Genomic DNA, 20,512 nt, shown 5'->3' with positions numbered 1-20,512 from the left:
ACCTATTCAATGGCACTGCCAAGATTAAAAAAAACAGCATGTTCCGAGTCGTGTCATCCTATAGATCCTCATCTGCTTTTGTAAGTCGAGCATAAACTACTATTTAAATGTTTACAGAAGACCTTTCTGATATTCACATGCTTCACTTTCCTGTAATTGAACTCATATCTCGTCCTTAAGCTGTTAAAAGGGTCTCTTGAGCTGGGAGAGAGGAAAAAAATCCATGATTGGTTGCATATAAAATTGCTAGTTGGTTCAATGAAAAGTGCTGTAAATAAGTTATTTCGAAATGTGACTGTACTCGAAATAGAAATAAATACATGTTAGAGATGGGAAGGCTGTGTAAATGCAGTATTTTGCATTTGCTGTGCACTTTTATGTAAATATATGTATATACCATATAGTCTGATATTTTATCAGTGGCTCTGTTCAAACATGTCGCAAGCTGACTGTACTTTATATACTCTATAGGCAAATTGTTTGCATGAAAGCTGTTCTAAAATGTTGGCTAATCTAATCAAATTCATTTTGTTTAAGCTGGTTTGAAAGTAATATTGCATGTATTCTAAATGCAGAAGTCAATCCCATAATTGGACAGGAGTAGGAAATCTAAAATGTTGAAGTAGCCTTCAGAAAAAGATGTTTAAACCGCTCTGCACTGTAAAACACATCTTTTAATTAACAGTTTATTAGTGTTTTCAGTTTATTTATGGTTGTGATTTGTATTATGGAATATTAATCTCCGCTCTGCTGACTTCTGTTTTACAAAGTGACTTATTGACATTTTAGTAGTTTGAAATAATATAATATAATATAATATAATATAATATAATATAATATAATATAATATAATATAATATAGAAATAATATATAGAGAAATAAGTCTGCAAAACAACAGAAAATGAACTGGCAGCTTATTACAGAACCTAATATACAACACCAATGCAGATATTATATCTGTCACACCCAGTCTTCCGTGTATGTTTATTTTCATCATGTGACACTCATCATGTGCACCTTTATTCTGTCTTCTCGCCATGTCATTATGTTCATCACTTCCACCTGTGTCTCACCCCTGTATGTAATCAGTGTCATCATCCCCAGTGTATTTAAGTCCCTGTATTTTGTTAGTTCCTTCTCTGATATTTTCTAAGTTGATGTCTGTCTTCAACCCATGTTCTTCCTTTGTTCTTCTGAGTAAGTGTTATTAATAAACATATGTGTTTCGATAATCCTGAGATCCTGTACCTTCCTGTAGTGAACCAGGCTTTACAATATCAATTTAAACCAGGGATTCTCAAACCTTTTTCAGCAAGTACCAGCTCAGAAAAAATTTCTCTCTGTGTACCACCATAATGACCAGCATTGAAATACAGTAGTGTAGTAGGCAAAAACGAGGCAGATTACTTCCTAATTATATTTTTTATCATTGCCATCCACTTAAAACATTAAAAATAGAACATTAACATTAACACAGTCCTGTACTTAACAGTAAAAAAAATAATTTTAAATAAAAAAAAAGATTTAAAAGTCACTTTTTATTTATTTTATTTTTTTTTTTTTGAAGAAAGACCAAGGTCCCATAATGCAACTAAAAAGCAAAGGTTGAAGGAAAAAAAAAAAATAATAAAATAAAATAAAATATATATATATATATATATATATATATATATATATATATATATATATATATTAAAAAATACAGAAAAATTTAAATTTATGGATTTTTTTATTTATTTTATTTTTTATTTTTTTACAGTGGATGCAGCTAGCAAACATATTAGCAAAAATCATGCTATCCGCACTATAACTGTTTCAACACTTTAGTCCAAAGACCAAATCTCACTTTTAAATTACTTGTTACCAGTTTAAAATGTATAAAATAAAGCAGTGGGTAGCGCTGTCACCTCACAGCAAGAAGGTCGCTGGTTTGAGCCTTGGCTGTGTCAGTTGGCATTTCTGTGTGGAGTTTGCATGTTTTGCCTGTGTTTGTGTGAGTTTCCTCCAGGTGCTCCAGTCTAAAGAATGAAATGTGTAAATAGGAGTAAATGGGTGTTTCCCAGTGATGGGTTGTAGCTGGAAGGGCATCCACTATTTCTGCATGATCTTATTCTATATCCCTAATCCAAATACCTAAACCTAACTTCTAACCTAAGAGCTATTAAAAAGCAACAAATTCTGAATTTGAGGCAAAAGTCATAGTAAATGGTATTCTCATAGTGAGAATTGTACCTTAAAATAAAGTGTAACCCACAGTTAAGAGATATATGTAATGTGCTGTGTATTAACAGTTTGTTTTTCAATTTAAAGTCTATCGGGGACTTAAGCAACCTGCCAACATCAATATCTGTATCTGTTACATGCATTTTCTGGAGGGTTTAGTAATGTTTAAGATGTTTGTTCCCATATAAAGGAGCTACATATGCTGCAATATACCCCACTGCATTAAACATATGCATATGCAAATGGCAGCTGCATTCAAAATTGCATACTTTCTGAGTAGGTGTTAATTTTAAATGTTTGATTGAATACACATGAACACACATACACGTGTGGATGTATCTGTATTATATTATATTATATTATATTATATTATATTATATTATATTATATTATATTATATTACATTATATTATTTTTACAGTAGGGCATCATTGTGGCGCAGTGGGTAGCTCGATTGCCTCACAGCAAGAAGGTTGCTGGTTCGAGCCCCGGCTAGGTCATTTGGCATTTCTGTGTGGACTTTGCATGTTCTCACCGTTTTTGTGTGGGTTTCCTCTAGGTGCTCTGATTTCCCCCACAGTCCAAAGACATGCGGTACAGGTGAATTGAATAAGCTAAATTGTTCGTATATATGTGTGTGAATGGGAGTGTATGGGTGTTTCCCAGTGATGGATTACAGCTGGAAGGACATCCGCTGCACAAAACATATGCTGTATAAATTGGCGGTTCACTCCGCTGTGACGACCCCGGATTAATAAGGGGACTAAACTGAAAAGAAAATGGATGAATGAATATTTACAGTAAGTTCTCTCTATTGGAAATTTTTAAACAGACACCATCTTTTTTTTAAAATCGATTTTCAAACTATTTCCATGTTTTGTTTTTTTTTTCATGAATATTTCTTGTGTACATCCAGTGTTTTGTGAAGAAACGTGGTAACCATTCACTGGTTTCTCTATCCACTATACCCTTCTTCCTTCTGAAGCTTGTGATGATGTGTCTATGAATTTATGTGACCAATTTTGCCACCCTGATCGATAGATCTATAGATTCCCTTGATTTCACACTTGTGAAGTCTCATTAGACTGTTGCCACAGAATAATATCCATGGCTCTAAGCCTTTTGAGTCCATGTGCACACATTGGGAGGTGATGCCTTACATCTCTGAGCCCGAATCTGTGCCACAGTTGTGAAAAATATGGGATCTATTAACAAAAGAGCTGAGCCCGCCTTTAACATACATTAGACAAGGTCCTGTAAAGCACTCTGTGGTGCAGCAGTAATTGACACACTATACAGTGAACGCTGTGTGTATTTCCTTCTCTCCTAATCGCCTTTCTTTAATCTCTCTTCTCGGTTTGATTCTTGCTGTCTCTCGCTCTCTCTCTTTTTCTGTCTCTTTCTCCGCCGTCTCTCTGTGTAGTTGTGCATACAGAAAGCCACTTATTGGTGATTACCCAGGAGTGGATTTTGGCTGCAGAAAGGAAACTGATTTTTGCTGCGTTGGCTTTGATGAGGCAGAATAAACTGTCAAACATGCAGGGCAGGTGACAGCATGATGGACGTAGCCAGGGCAGAGAAAATCGTAGCAGATTAGCACTGCCTTATTTATTAACCATCAGTAAGAGAGACTGGGAAACGGATGGCTGGGAGGAGATATGCCTTGTCATTGAACAAGGTGGAAAAAGTCTGTTTACTAAAAGCACCAAACTGAATATTTACATTTGATGCATGCTTTACGCAGATCTGAAAGTCTCATTCACTCTCAGAAATAAGGGTACAGGAGCTGTCACTGGGGCAGTACCTTTTTAAAGGATACATAATTGTACCTAAAGAGTACACAGTGGTACCTCAAAGGTGTATAATATTGCCCAAGTGTACCTAAAAAAGTACTTTTGAGGTACTATTATGGAACCTTCAGGTACAAAATGTACATTTTGAAAGGGTACTTCCCCAGTGACAGCTCCTGTACCTTTATTTCTGAGAGTGTTCAAGCATATTTTGTTGTTGGTTTTAGGGTAAATGTTGGTAAAATGGTCTTCTCACTTATACTGTTACGTGGAGTTACTGTTTTAGCAAGCTTTTACGTTAATAATTTATTTATTAAAAAACTTTAAAAAGACAGCCTTTTTTTATGCTTTAGGTAAATTTTTTATTTCATTATTCTAATGATGTGCGATTTTACTTTTTTGGGGTGGGTATCGGGGGCAGGGTAGGAAATCATTTGTTAGTGTAATTTTATGAAAAAAAAAGATAAACGATTTTATTGTCCAACCAAGTAAAATTTATCTGAATTCATAGAACATTGATTTACTTTCAATTAAAATATTAATATTAATATTAATGAAATAATGTTATTCAGGTTAACCTGATTAGTTGTCTGTTTTTATAAAATATATATATATATATATATATATATATATATATATATATATATATATATATATATATATATATATATATATATATATATATATATATATACACCCACCGGTGTTTTATATATATATATATAAAGAGCACCTATGATGAAAATCAACTTTTTGTAAGTTGTTTGTACAGAACTGTTTGTATGTACAGTGTCATATATTGCAGTGATATAAACCCAACAAGTCTTTTTTTTCCAAAATTTCCTAATATTAAAATAGGACACAAATCCCATTCAATGTGACATAGTTTTTCCCGCCCACTGAATTGATTGACAGGTGCTATGTTTCTATAATAACAAGTATACACATGTCCACAGAACTCTTTTTTGCAAATAAACTGCGATTAAAATATTTGTTTTGTTCCAACTCTCTGATTTTTATAAGTTTAAATAATTTTAAAAACAGAGCATGTTTGTAATAAAGAAATTAAAATCGCTATTTAATTGTTAACCGCTCATGGAACTGTGTGTGTGTGTGTGTGTGTGTGTGTGTGTGTGTGTTTGTTTGTGCACTGCAAACGACATTTGTGTGAGACTCACCACTTCAGAAAGGCTTGAATAAACTCCACCACAAATACATCAAATAAACTTACTTGGTATTTTTGACAATTGAGCTGTATTATAGCTTCATCCGAGTCTGTCACTGTTTATCTGCCGATGATGAGATGCAGACACGCATGTGGGAACGGTGGGCGGGAAGAAGCAGGTCATTTTCATTTAAAGCCTTAGGCTACAAAAACAGCTACAATATATTAAGACACCAAAAATGGGCAAATTTTGGAGTCTATAATAAATTAACTGATCAGTATTTTGAGCTGAAACTTCAGACACATTCTGGAGATGACAAAGGCTTGTCTTACATCTTGTAAAAGGGGTAAAATAGGTGGCCTTTACCTAAATACATTTACAAAAAAGCAATCAAACAAACATTGAAAATTTGGGAGTAAGTAGTGCTTTTATTTTATTATTTAAAAAAGTTAATACTTGGAGCAACTGAATAAGCAAGAGCTCAATGAAATAAAAAAGTCAATCAATAAATCAATCACTCAATTAATCAATCAATTTAATTGTCCATCCATAATGTACAGTACTAGTTTTAAATGTTTTGAAATAGTAATTTTTTTTATTAAAATATTATTTTATTTACTTTAATATAACAGCTGATGGTGACTTCTATGGATAATAAAAAAATTAAATTTAATGGTAATTTAAATTATCTGATATTTTTAGTATTCCACAAAAATTAAGACAATTGGTCTGTTTCTTTCAAGTAATATGCCACAATTTCATAATTTTCTTTGTGTTAAGCCACTGATTTCATTTCAAAACTATGGTCATTTAAGCTAAGGCAGGTGATCATTCCAGTACAAAATTATCTCAACCTGTTTATTGCAATTATGATTATTTTCAATTAAATATATAGTTGAATCAAATAATGTGATTTAGATTATCCTTGTTATTGGTCTGTTTTTTTTTTAAATATAATTAAACTTTATGCTTTTTGTTTGCAATCAAACGAACATTTTAAAATTTATTATTAAGTAGTGCAGTAGTTTTAAGTAGTTTTTTTTTATATATAAAATAGGTTAATACTTCAAGCAACTGAATAAGCAAGAGCTCAATAAACTGAAAAATCAATCAATCAATCAATCAATCAATCAATCAATCAATCAATCAATCAATCAATCAATCAATCAATCAATCAATCAATCAATCAATCAATCAAATTGTCAAGCAGTAATTTACTAATTTTAATAGTTTAGAAGTAAGTTTTAATGAAAATATTATTAAATATCAAATTTAATTTAAAGTAACAGTTGATGTAGTGTTTCACATGGATAATACATTTTTCAATAAATACATTAAATAGTAATTATTAAGCTTTTATATATATATATATATATATATATATATATATATATATATATATATATATATATATATATATATATATGATCATATAAGTCATTTATGCATCATAAGCACCTTAACTATTTTACATTATTAATAAAAATATATAATTTCATGGTACCTTAAATCATCTGTTATATATTTAGTATTCCACAAAAAGTAGGACAATTGTTCTGTTTATTTCAAGAATTAATGTCCATTTAATAATTTTCTTCTTTGTGTTAAGCAACTGGTTTAATTTCAAAACTATGGTCATAAAATTTGAGGCCAGTGACCATTCTAATGCTAAATTATCCAAACTCAGCCTGTTTGGACCACATTTGTGCAGAAAACGTCAACCAGATCTGCTATCAAATCTCACTTTAATGGACAAAATTGTCTGCACTTTCATTTTATTGCACATGATGCTGCTACACAGAACCCTGTACATCTACACACCCACACAAACACACACATCTTGCCCACCCCCCATTAGGAGAAACAATCTAAATGTTAAACAGGTTCCCTCCTGAAGTGGTCCGTGTTCCCCTTCCTTTGAGAAATTTGGCCTGTGGTGCTTTTGTCAAGTTGCCATTGTTCTGTCCGACACACATGGAAACAAAAGAACGCTGTGCAATTTGGACCTAATCATAACATCTGTACTTCACTGCTATTTACATTTTCTCTATCAAGGCGGAGAAGAAATGTTAATTTTAGATGGGTCTTTTTATGAGTGGTAATTACTGTCATTAAGAACGCTCGAGAGACTCCGGGGGAGCCGGGACTGAGATGTAGTTTGACGTGTTGTATAATTAATACTGAATTAATGTCTTACTTTATGTAGCGCTGGTAGAAAGGCCCTTAACAGCTTTGAGAGGTGGCTTGTGCCATTGTCGTTGCACTGCATTGGAGAGAGCACACACACACAAAAACACACTGTAAATCAAGGTGGTCCAGTTGTTTTGTGTTGGGCGCTTGGCAGCATGAGGGCTACCCGGTTGCTATTGTCTTGCTTTAAAGGGATAGTTCACCCTAAAATGAAAATTACTTTATTAATTACTCACCTTCATGTCGTTAGAGTCCCCTGAGACCTAAGTTCTTCTTTGGAATACAAACTGAGATATTTTAGATAAAATCCAAGAGCTCTCTCATCCTCCATAGTAGCAGAAGTGTCAAGATGTTGAGGACAGGAAACAGAAATGTTGTCAAAACACTTCATGTGACTTCAGTGGTTCATCTATGATCATAAATGAAGTTCCAAGAACATTTCTGTGTGCCAAAAAATTGTAAAAAAGAAAGACAATGTCTTCCACCTCAGGTCAGGGTGCATGTTTACCACTGGCCATACACTTGGGTGTTGTGCTGCTGAATGTAATGACAAATACGCTGTATTGCCCGTAGTAAATGTACACACTGACGACTTTTACGAGGGAGTTAAAACATTGGGGGGATAAAAATGTGCTTGGATTTTTTGTGCACAAAAATGTTCTTCGCATGGTCACAGTTAAACTACAGAAGTCACACAGAATCTATTGACAATGTTTTTGGATCCTTATCTTAGCATTGTTGCCATATATGGAGGATCAGAGAGCTCTCAGATTTGATCTAAAATATCTTAATTTGTGTTATGAAGATGAACAAATGTCTCTGGAGATTGAAACAACATAAGGAGTGAATTAAAAATGACAGAATTTTTTTGGGGTGTGTGTGTGAGGGGGGGTGGGGGGGTGGGGGGGCCTGTGAATAAACCCTTTAGGCAGTGTAGATGTCTGTACCTTTAAATCTGGACACTAGAAACATTTAACCTTTTCTTGTTCCTCCTTTTAAAAATGACACAATATTTTGTTGTTTTGATTTAAAACAGTAAATTAACACTAGTTAGAGTGAGCAGAAGAGTGGAATATGGGACAGACAAAATAACCAAGGACGTCACTGATCTTCTGTTTTTTTTTTTAGTCTCTTCCACAGTTCACTGACAGTAGTAGGTTTTAGCCATAACAATGTCATAAATGATTTTCTTGAGATTTTCAATCAGGTTTAGATCACGACTCTGGCCATTTTTGCTGTGATGGGACTAGTTTTCCTGGTTAATTGAGTTGCTCAAAACTCAGTTAAGTTGCTGGCTAATTGAGTTATAAATGCAGGTAAGAAACACATGATGCAGAAGGAGCTTCTGATAAAGATTTGCATTTACTCCATCATGTTGCTGAATAAGAGTTCTACAGAAGAAAACTTACCCCTATGACCTTTTATGTCGACCTTTCATTGACTTTGGGTTCAGTCTTTTGCTAGTTTGAAGACAATCATAATGTTTCCATAAGATCACAAATAAATTAAACTTTCACCACAGGGACAGTTCTATGTCCACACAACATGCTCCTCAGGAAGGTTTATTATTGACTTTTAACTCTTGCCTTGTCTCAGCAGGGTGTTTTTATACCTCTAGTTTGAAAAAAGTCAGGAAAGTGGGTAAGTCCAGCTTTGTTTAGGTTTAACATCTTTTTTAAAAAATAGAAGAGTGGCAAATTCGGATTTCACCATTTCCAGATGAGAAAAGCTCTTGGGTACAAATTTTTACTCACAAACATATTTTTGTCACATGTTAGCAGACCACAGCAGTCCACACGCTGCACTCTCATAGCGGGAAAATGAAAACAAAACATTTGTTGTGGCACATTTATAAACGCAACACTGACAACCCATGTCTTCAAACAATTCTTCTTCTTCCACTTGTTTTAATTAAGGTTGGCAACATAATGTGGCATCTCTCACGTTTGAACATTGTAACAGGTCTAAACTGTCTTCGAAGCTAAAGTGTCATGGATATTAATAAAGTTGCACCTCATATACAGATTGGTGATTGGTTCGAACCAAGTCTTTCTCTTGAATTAATGCTGAAAACTCAAAGATGTCATGTTGTACCCACCAGTACAGACATCCAGTCTCCATGCTGGAATTTACACAAGTATCTAATCGCTGGGCCAGAGCTTCAAAAATTTCAACAAACACATTTTAAACAACCAATTTTTTACTTTTATGTGAAATATGTATCTGTCCTAACAGTGATTTTAGCAGTGTGGGTCATATATATGTCTATCAATATCTCAAAAAATGTGTTTTGGTGTTTCGTGACGCTAAATTATTTGTGCTGATGAGAGGTTTGGTCAATACAATGTGATGGGCTATTGGTCCTAATGGTCTGAAACGACCAATGACTGTATGCTTTGATCTTTACCATGTTTAGCACTGAATGTATGATCAATTAAAGCTGCAGTGATGAACTGATTCTTCTTCTTCACATTATTCGCCTTTTATGGACGACCTGCCTCTTTGGGGGGACTTGAATGAGTGAGATTATAAAGATTCAATATTTGAAATATTGCAATATTTTTGGCTGAACGACCTGCTGTTGGAGGGCTTCAATCACTTTAAAACAGCTCACTATCTTGTATATTTAGTGATAACTTAAAGTTTGGTTGCCAGTTAAACAGATTTTATATCTAAATTACAACCAGCTACTGAATTAACAACAATAGCTGTGAGTTGCTATGAGTGTTTAGTGTTTTTTAACATAATTTACAATTTTTATACTATGTAAATTAGACATAACTCTAATTCATATCTTCACTCTACATATTTTTTCCTACTTTTTTAGCAAATTCTAGTCATCTCACAACCTGGAAAATACAGCTAAACATTGAACACTTTTTTTTTTTTTTTTTTTTTAAAGGAATCCCTGGAAACCTGTTAGCTGCCAGTTTTACGGCACTCGATGCGTGTTGGAATGTAAGATCAGATGCAGCTTTTCTTTGGATACGACTGAGACATATCTACAGGAGGTGAGATAACTGACAAACCAAATGCACACTCTGATAACTGAAATTGCTTAATCTCCATTTTAATCATCGTGAGCTGCCACCTCGCACTTCGTTTTCTCATTCTATCGGTTTCTCCTTCTCCTTTCCTCCCCCTCTTCTCCATTTGTGCTTTATCTTTCTCTATCTATATAATCAGCGATTGAAGTGCGGGATGTAGCATATATTCACACGGCGCAGCCATGCATAGAACTGCCTCCATTAACTTAATATGCACAAGGTCCAGTGTTCATACAGCCTCTAGCCATTAGACTGAAAATCATGTAAAAACATTTGACATGGAGCTTGAGAATAGCCACATTATGGAAAAAAAAAGGAAGAACGAATCGCCAATTGAATTGAGTCATCATTTGAAGTTCCACTCGCTTTTTTCTGAGTGTTTTGAACTGCGTAATTCTGACAAGTGCTGTCTAGACAAAGTATGTAGAGACTGTCTCCGAGTCCTAACAGCCTCTGGAGAATTATTAGGATTGTCTCCTGGAGTCATGAATCACCTCGGCACATCGCAGAGCTTTATATGCACAACATATGGCTTACAGAACATTCAGAGGGGATTCTGTCTTCCTCTCCCACTTCCTGGTTCACTCTTTCTCTCCATCCTTCACTTTCAGTTTTTTTTTTTTCCCTCTGTGACTGTATGTTTCTCATCTTCTCCCCTGCTGGAAATACTTGGATGTGCCTGGTTTTGAGACGGGTGTGGAATTGTACTTGTACCGGGCTTCAGGTTTTATGTGAAAAATGAACTTTCTTTCACCATCAAATGATACTTGAATTACATGAATATTTTTCTGTGAGAGTATGTATATTTATTTAAAACATTTTTTTTTCTGTTATTAAGAAACTTAATTTATTTATTAAATTAATTAATTCATTTATAAATCATATAAAGTCCCTTTATTCATCAGAGGTTGCCACAGTGGAATGAACCGTCAACTTATCCACCATAGAGTTGGTTTTACAAGCAGATGCCCTTCCAGCTGCAACCCATCACTGGGAAACATCCACACATACTCATTCACACACCTTTATACAACATAGACAATTTAGTTTATTCAGTTTACCTATAGCACATGACTTTGGACTTGTGGGGTAACCCAAGCACCTGGAGGAAACCCATGCAAACATGAAGAGAACATGCAAACTCCACACAGAAAGGCCAACTGACCTAGCCAGGACTGGAACCAGCAACCGTCTTGCTTTGAGGCAACAGTGCAAACCACTAAGCCACCATGTCATCCCCTAAATTAAATTTAATAAAATTAATTAACTTTATTTATAATAAATAGTTATAAAACAAATATAGTATTTTTGTTCTTGCTGTCATTGTTTTTTATATGTATTTTAAAGGTTGTATTTATGATGAAAATGAAATAATATTAGTGATAAAAACAATTCAAAAATATATTATTTTTTGTTTTGTTGTTTTGCTGATTTATAATTTAATTAGCAATGTAGTAACGTTTTTAAATAAGTATATTTTGAACTTGCAGCATGTATTTATTATGTATTTATTAATTGTTTTACATTTTTAAAAAATAAATATTTTACCTTGACTGCCTTTTGGCTAATTCTGGGACATTTTACATTTCTCATAATGTGCAAACAATGAAATAAATAAATAAATAAATAAATAAATAAATAAATAAATAAATAAATAAATAAATAATAATAATAATAATAATAATAATAATAATAATTAATATATATTATTCGCCCCCTTTGAATTTTAAATTTCTTTTTTAAAAATTTCCTAAATAATGTTTAACAGAGCAAGGACATGTTCTCAGTATGTCTGATAATATTTTTCCTTATGGAGCAAAGTCTTTCATTTTATTTCAATAACACATTTCTAAACATAATAGTTTTAATAACTCTTTGATATTCTTTTAATAATTTCTAATAACCGACTTTTTTTTAATCTTTGTAATGATGACAGTACATAATATTTGGGTAGATATTTTTCAAGATTCTAGTATTCTACTTAAAGTGACATTTAAAGGATTAACTAGGTTCAGTTAATTAAATTAAATCAGGTTAAGTTAGGGTAATCAGGAAAGTCATTGTAAAACAGTGGTTTATTCTGAAGACAATCCAAAACAAATTTAGCTTAAGAGGGCTAATAATATTGACATTAAAATGGTTTAAAACAATAAAATCGGCTTTTATTCAAGCCAAAATAAAACAAATAAAACATTTTTCAGAAAAAAAATATATTGTAGGAAATACTGTGAAAAACTTCTTGCTCTGTTAAACATCATTTAGGAAATATTTGAAAAAAAAAAAAAAACTTACAGGAGGAAGAATACTTCTGACTTCAGCCTTACAGTACATACAGTATAACTCAACATATTATTTTATACAATATCCTTCTGAAATTTCAAAATATTTTTATATACTTTAACCAAAATATTGGCAAAAATTTTTAATTTTATATTTAATTTATTTTAATATTTGTTTTTATTCATTTTGACTATTTCTATTAAATGTGTGACTATCATTATATAAAATACATTAATTAATTGGCTAAACATTATTTAACGATTTATTTATAAACATTATTTATTATTATTAATTATTTGTTTAAATTGATGTCATATCATGGCCAATTAAATACTTTTTTATCCTTTCATACAGGTACTTCTGTATTTACAGTATTGCACCTCCACAACCGCTAGACATGCGGTTGAAACTAAGCGCATTAGTTCAGCATCCACATGTTCCACATTACTCCCTACTGTCTGCTTATGTTTCAGGTGGGTTGTTTTTGTGTTCTGATTGAATCCAGTTATGAACTTCGACCATTTTTTTTGCGAAATATACAATGCATGCATGCCTTCTATGAGAGCCAGAAAGCAAAAAAAAATAAAAATAAAAACTTTTAAGCTGACACCAACATGCGCTCTCAGTGGGACTTGTTGAGTCCAGTAGAAAATCAGAATCAGGAGCTCGGTAATTGAATTCACCTGATTAGAATTCCACCCCCTCGTGTATGGTTAGCATAATAAACAAGAAAATCTGAGACATGGGAAAGCAGGAACCACTTCTTCCAAGCATACTGAATCAATTAATAGCATGTAGAAGGAAACCCTGATTATGTGAGCCGAGAGCCGGGCCAGCGAGCAAGCGAGAGAGAGAGAGAGAGAGAGGAGACTGGATTCTGGGCTGAGGTGGTTATTATTAGTGATGGAGAGAGTGTGTGTGTTCGTCTAGTGTGTTTTTTGGGTGTGCTTTGATCCCGTCTCTCTCTTGCACAGCTGCAGTGGTTAAGCTGGGCCCTGGAGGAATCCCACATAGACACCGTTCACCTCTGCCAGGATTGAACACCGCCGGTCAGCAACACCACTCGCTGGATCAAAGAGCACAAGTATGTGGAGCTACCTCAACATGGACACGCTTAAACACACACACACCGTGTCCACAAGTTTTATTTCAACATTGCTGAGTTCCCAGAATTCATCATGTACACCCGGCTTGTGTGTCACAGAAATGCTATACTATAAAAGAAAAAAAGTCTGTTAATGAGCAGTTGCCCATAGCTTGTGATTTATGGTTGTAATATGATTACTGATGCTTTTGAATTGGATTATGCTACCTTGATTTCTGCTCTGGCAAGTTTAGATTACACTTGAAAATTTATTTTTCGGTTGTTTGCATTTTAGTAGTTTGGAACAAATTGTTTCATAAAAAACTTTTTTTTGTACTGTAATTTGCATAACTTACCCAGACTATGTTGTTTCAAACTACTAAAATGTAAATAAAGTTAGTTTTTTTTAATTTTTGATAAACTTCAAAAGTTGTTGGAATAGAGATTAAGGTCCTATAATAACACTTCTCAATAGACTAGCAGAAAACACATGAGAACTGTTTAAACTGTTAAGAGACATTTCTTTACAGCACAGGTGTCAAAGTCAGTTCCTGGAGGGCCGCAGGTCTGCACAGTTTAGTTCCAATCCTAATTAAACACACCTCATCAACTAATTGAATCCTTCAGGACACTGCCCTTTTCTCCCCATAAACTTCCATTCATACGCACACGAATGCGTCAGACCGGAAACACATGCTTGTGCGACAAGTTTCACAGTTTGCTCCATTGGAAAGTTCAAGCTTGGTGAACTCTGACCTACGAAATCAATCTCTGACCAATTTAAGATCAAAACATGATCTCTCTGGACAGAAATTTAAAACATGGACCAATCACTCGCTTTTTTTAATGTCTGATCATCTAGTTTAAACCCGCCTTTTTTGCAGCGGCGTACAACAAAGTTTTGCACGCAACTCTAGTGTGACCGCAGCATAAGTGTGTTAAAGCAGGGTTGAAACTAAATTTGACACCCCTGCTTTACAGTTTCAATCTTTGGTGTATAGGTATAAAAAAAGGAAAAATAGAAAACCTTTTACAATTTTTTTAAAAACATTTTAAAATGTAATTGTTCTCAATTTACTTTTTAGTTATTTTTCTGGACTATACTGTAGCATATTTGAAAGTAACTATTTAGAATTTATAGTAAATATTATGTATAATGCATTTTAATGCTTAATCTGTTTATGTACACACAGTTCAGTAATTTGCACATGTAACAATCAACATTCAACAACCAAATCAAAATGCAGGTAGTGGCAACCGCATTGAAAAGATCTGCACTTTCCTTTTAACTCTGGTTTACCTAAACGATGCTTAGATGAAATATAGTAATTAATTTTAATTAGTAATACAGTTAGTTAGTAATAAAGTAAGTAATATTAGTTGCGTATAACAAATTGACTTTGTAACACTGGACCCAGTAGGCACAGGACGTCAGATTGATGTCGTACCCCATCGTCGGTGGAGAGTTTTGTTTGGAAATAAAAATCAGGTTAAAAATCAGAACCGAACGTCAGGTCGACGTCAATGTCCAACCTAAAATCAACCAAGTATCAACGTCTAATAACAACATAGGCTCAGTCTATAAATGTAGCCCTATCTACATTTCTGGAGAGCTACATATTTCATCTTTTAACTGAACGCTACGAGGTGGTATGACCCTTTTCTCACTTACCAGCTGACTGCTTACCTCCATATGAACAGCTTTCTAGCTGTTACCAGTTTGTCCGGTAGCTTGACACAAACATCAGCGGACTTGAGACAATGCAGGGGTTTAAATCCAGTTGAAGAACATTACCGGAAAGCAGGTGAGACAAAACCAAAAGCTAAAAAAAATAAAATAAACTAGTAAATAACATGGTGGGAATCTGTTAAAATCTGAGAATGTGACAAAAATCAGGGGGCTTTTCTTTTTCTGGATTGCTTTTTAAAATACTATTGGTTGCATTCAGGGAAGAGGGAAGGTGGGGGGATCGTTCAGCTTGTTAGTCAGTCAAACAGTAAATCAGTCAATCAACAGCGGCATCTGATGGATTTACACGAGAACAGCAGACGTGAATGGCACTAGAGAGAGAAATTTGAGATCTGAAAAAGCATACACAGCGGCCTCTGGTGGATTCGCAAAAACAAAAACTGCAAAAAAAAACTTACCTCCTGGGATGTATTTTGCGCTCTCCAAAAATGTACATAGGGGTACATAATCAAAATGAGCCTGGGTTTTCTAATAATGCTACAGCTTAACATTGTGTGGACGTTACCACTGTGACGGCAATCAGACGTTGAATTGTGGTTGCGATACCTGAACAAAATGTAAATATTTGACGTCAATATGACATTGGTTTAAGATGTTATCAGTCAGTATATATTTTCCATTAGGCTTATGCACAAAATAATAATTTAAAGAGATATGCACAAATTCCCACAAATATGAAAATGATCTCGTCATCTACTGACCATGGGCGGCGCGATAGCATAGTTGCATGTTCTCCCCGTGTTGGCGTGTGTTTCCTCCAGATGCTCTGGTTTCCCCCACAAGTCCAAAGACATGCACTATTGAGTTGAATTGGGTAAGCTAAATTGTCCGTTGTGTATGTGTGTGAATGAGATTATGGGTGTTTCCCAGTGATGGGTTGCAGCTGAAAGGGCATCTATTGTTTAAAACATGTGCTGGATAAGTTGGCGGTTTATTCCACTGTGGCAACCCCTGATTAATAAAAGGTCTAAGCCGAAAAGAAAATGAATGATTGAATGCATGAATCTACTCACCATGCAATTGTCAAAAACCTGTTTGAGTTTCTTTTATGCTTTCAACACAAAGGAAGAGATTTTGAAAAATGTTGGAAACTGGCAAGCATTGACCTCCATAGTATTTGTTTTTCCCACTAGGGATGTCAATTAGTAACATTTTTTTTTTACATTCTTCAAAATATCTTATTTTTTTATTCAACAGAATACAAAAAAAAAAAAAAACATAAACAAGTTTGTAAAAAGTAAAACGTGAGTAAATGACACATCTTTCAAATTTAGATGAACTATTCACAATTTTCCAACTAGGGATTGTCAATTTGTAACTATTTTAACAATTTTCAAAATATCTTCTTTTTTATTTAACAGAATAAAAAAAACAGATTTGTGAAACGTAAAGCATGAGTAATGGACACATCTTTCATATTTGGGTGAACTATTCACTTAAAGAAATCATGCATATTTAAATAACTGATTCAGGCAGACTGGCAGAAGACTAAAGTAAATTTGAATCTTTAAAATTTAAATGAATAGTAAAAAATTAAATGCAACTAATAAAAGGGCTAGCCTCTAAGTTTAATGCTTTCTTATTAGTTCTGGCCACAAGTGATTATTTTTGTTCATTGCGAGCATAATTTTATAATCTATTGTAAATCACTATATTTAAAATCATTGTTAATATCCATGTGAATATTTACATTATATTGTTCAGCTACCTTGTAAACAAAGTCTTGGCCTTTTTCCCCCAACGCTGTCAAATTAACTTGCTCATTTAAGTTTTGTTATTATTCTCATCTCCCCGTTTCCCCTTTTTTCTCCCCATTCCCTCATTCAGCTCAGCCCTCCCCTGGTTACTATTACCGCTCATATTAAACACGTTTGCCCTCCAAGCAAATCGACAAGACCTTATTGCAAATGAGCTTCATAAAACTCGGCCCATATTTCATATCACTTCTGAATGGCGAACAATGGCTTTTTATGGTGATGTCTGAGGTAATGCTCATTGAGGGGTTATTGCCTAATGGTGTGCGGCCCGGTGGCACGAGTATTTTTGTGGTATTTTTTAGGCAGTTTTGATGTGCACACTTAATTTTGTGTGTTTTTCTATCAAAGACCCTTTTGGGTAAAAGTCAAAAAGAGGAGTAAATAAATAAACATTTTTGAGTGAACTATTTAATAATTTTTCTCACTTTAAGTTTTGTTACAGACATTTTAAGTTTCCTCATCAGAACTGTGTGCTTGTAAAGGACAATGTTAACAAAGTCTGTGGAGAAAAAGGTCCTTTGATAAGCTTTTTTCCATGATTATGACACGATGATAAGATGAAAGGCTGTTAAATGATAATTGTGACTACATCATCATGCAAAATTGTTGACAAAAAAGATGACACTAAAATGTAGTTAAAGCTCCTTTTTGATAAAAAAAGAAAACTAAGGACTTTATTTAAATGACCTAGGCACAAAGTCTAAAGTGCATGGTACAAAAGCATTGGTAAAGGATGCAATCGAGCTGGTCTCTCCAGCCGAGATGGAGAGGGGGTTTTACAGCCCCTACTTCATTGTGCCCAAAAAGAGCGGTGGGTCACGGCCAAACATAGATCTGCATGCTTTGAACCACTGTCTGCACAAGCTGCAGTTCAGAATGCTAAAGCAGAAACGCATCCTCCAGTGTGTTCGTCCTCAGGATTGGTTTGCAGTGATAGACCTGAAGGATGCGTACTTCCGGGCTGGAGCTGGACTCGGTCACCATGAGAGCGCGCCTCTCACCGGAGAGTGCGCTCTGCTAATGCTGAACTGTCTGAGAGAATTCGACAACAAAATAGTGGTCCCATTGAAATTATTTCAGAGGCTCCTGGGGCATATGGCATTTGCAGCCGCTGTCACTGGCTTCATGATCGAGTCGCCAGACAGGCATGGCACGCAGGTACACACCGAGTCACTGGTACTGCGCTGTGTTGCGGCACCCTCAGCCTTTGGAACGACCCCTCGTTCCTACAGGTTGGAGTGCCTCTAGGACAGGCTTCCTGTCATGTTATTTCAACAGATTCTTTTAGCACAGGCTGGGGGGCTGTGTGTTGTAGGCATGCAGCTGCGGGCCTGTGGAAAGGAACATTACAGTTGCATTGGCATATCAATCGACTACAGCTGTTGGCAGTGTTCCTCGCTCTCCACTGTTTTTTTCCTTTTTTTTCCCTTTTTTGAGCAGCAGCATGTGCTGGTCAGGACAGACAGTACGGCGATGGTGGCGTATATCAAACGCATGGGGGTATTCACTCTCGCTGCATGTCTCAGCTGGCCCGCTGTCTGCTCCTCTTGAGTCATACGCGGCTGAAATTGCCGCGCGCATTTCACATTCTAGGCAAGCTCAACCGTGCAGACTCCACCCGACTCCACCCGAGTCTCCACCCGAGTCTGTTCAGCTGACTCCACCCGAGTCTGTTCAGCTGATATGGGTGCGATTCAAGGAAGCCCAGATTGATCTGTTTGCTTGCCCCGAAAACGGTCATTGCCAGTTGTTTTTTTCCCTGACCGAGGGCTCTCTCAGCATGGATGCATTAGCCCACAGCTGGCTTCGGGTCATGCGCAAATGTGTTTTCCCCAGTGAGCGCGCTTGCGTAGTTATTGTGCAAGGTCAGGGAGGACGAGGAGCAGGTCTAGCTAGTTGCGCCCCTCTGGCCCAACCGGACCTGGATGTCGGAGCTCTCCCTCCTCGCGATGGCCCTCCCCTGGCAGATCCCTTTTGAGAGAGAACCTACTCTCTGAGGGACAGGGCATCATCTGGTGCCCTCGCCCCGATCTTTTGAATCTCCACGTGTGGTCCTTAGACGCGAGGTAGACTTGGGTAACCTACCGACTGCGGTGGTTAATACCATCACTCAGGCTAGAGCCCCCTTCACGAGGCGCACCTACGCCCCGAAGTGGAGTCTATTTACTGAATGGTGTGTCTCTTGCAGAGAAGACCCCTGAAATTGCCATATCAGCGTTCTGCTTTCTTTCCTCCAAGAGAAGCTGGAGAGCAGGCTGTCACTCTCCACACTCAAGGTTTACGTGGCTGGCATCTCCGCTCATCATAACTTGGTGACTGGCAGCACTGTGGAAAGGCATAACCTCATCATCCGATTCCTCAGAGGCGCTAGGCGAATTAATCCATATCGCCCCCCTCTCATGCCCTCTTGGGATCTCGCCCTCGTTCTCATGAGTTTGCGATCCGATCCCTTTGAGCCACTCGAATCAGTATCTCTAAGATTTCTGTCCCTGAAGACAGCTCTGCTGGTTGCGTTGGCCTCCATCAAGAGGGTCGGGGACCTGGAGGCATTTTCGGTCAGTGACTCGTGCCTGGAATTCGGGCCAGATTACTTTCACGTCATCCTGAGACCCCGCCCGGGTTATGTGCCCAAGGTTCCTACCACCCCCTTTAGAGATCAGGTAGTGAACCTGCAAGCGCTGCCCCCGGAGGAGGCAGACCCAGCCCTTTCTTTACTTTGTCCAGTTCGCGCTCTGCGCATTTATGTGGACCGTACTCAGAATTTTAGATCATCTGAGCAGCTCTTTGTCTGTTATGGCGGTCGGCAGCAGGGAAGTGCCGTATCGAAACAAAGATTATCCCACTGGATTGTGGATGCCATTTCACTCGCTTATTCGAGTCGAGGTCAGCCGTGTCCCCCGGGAGTGCGTGCACACTCCACTCGGAGTGTTGCATCTTCTTGGGCGCGTACACGCGGCGCCTCTCTAACAGACATCTGTAGAGCTGCGGGCTGGGCGACACCCAACACATTTGCAAGGTTTTACAATCTGCGAGTGGAGCCGGTTTCCTCAAGGGTATTAGGTAACCCTTGGTGATTGAGGAAACAACTCGGTATGGTGTTGAAACACGCTTGCTGCGCCATTCTCCCTAACACGGAGGTACGTGCGCCTTTTTATCTGTCAGTAAAGTTCCCCATCAGGTGAGCCCTGCAGATTCCTCCGTGGCCCCCAGCACTGACTTAGCGG

At 36.3% G+C, this 20,512-nt stretch overlaps 1 protein-coding gene across 2 annotated transcripts in view; it reads left to right on the top strand.

The window, feature by feature from the left end:
- Positions 1 to 1,137: 1,137 nt before the first annotated feature.
- Positions 1,138 to 20,512, top strand: part of LOC147838050 (uncharacterized) — a 116,310-nt gene continuing 96,935 nt past the window's right edge. The window contains exons 1-4 of one of the 2 annotated variants that reach the window (XR_015524994.1): positions 1,138 to 1,198; positions 10,273 to 10,381; positions 13,672 to 15,211; positions 15,283 to 16,128. The gene's annotated coding sequence lies outside the window, so the exon portion shown is untranslated. Of the gene's footprint in view, positions 1,199 to 10,272; positions 10,382 to 13,671; positions 15,212 to 15,282; positions 16,129 to 20,512 lie in introns of those variants that run through there. The other variant, XM_087309545.1, reaches the window with a different exon arrangement.

This window comes from Danio rerio, chromosome 24 (genome assembly GCF_052040795.2).
Source record: "Danio rerio strain M-AB ecotype USA chromosome 24, GRCz13ab, whole genome shotgun sequence".
NCBI lineage: Eukaryota > Metazoa > Chordata > Actinopteri > Cypriniformes > Danionidae > Danio > Danio rerio.
This window is presented reverse-complemented; position numbering and strand designations above follow the sequence as displayed.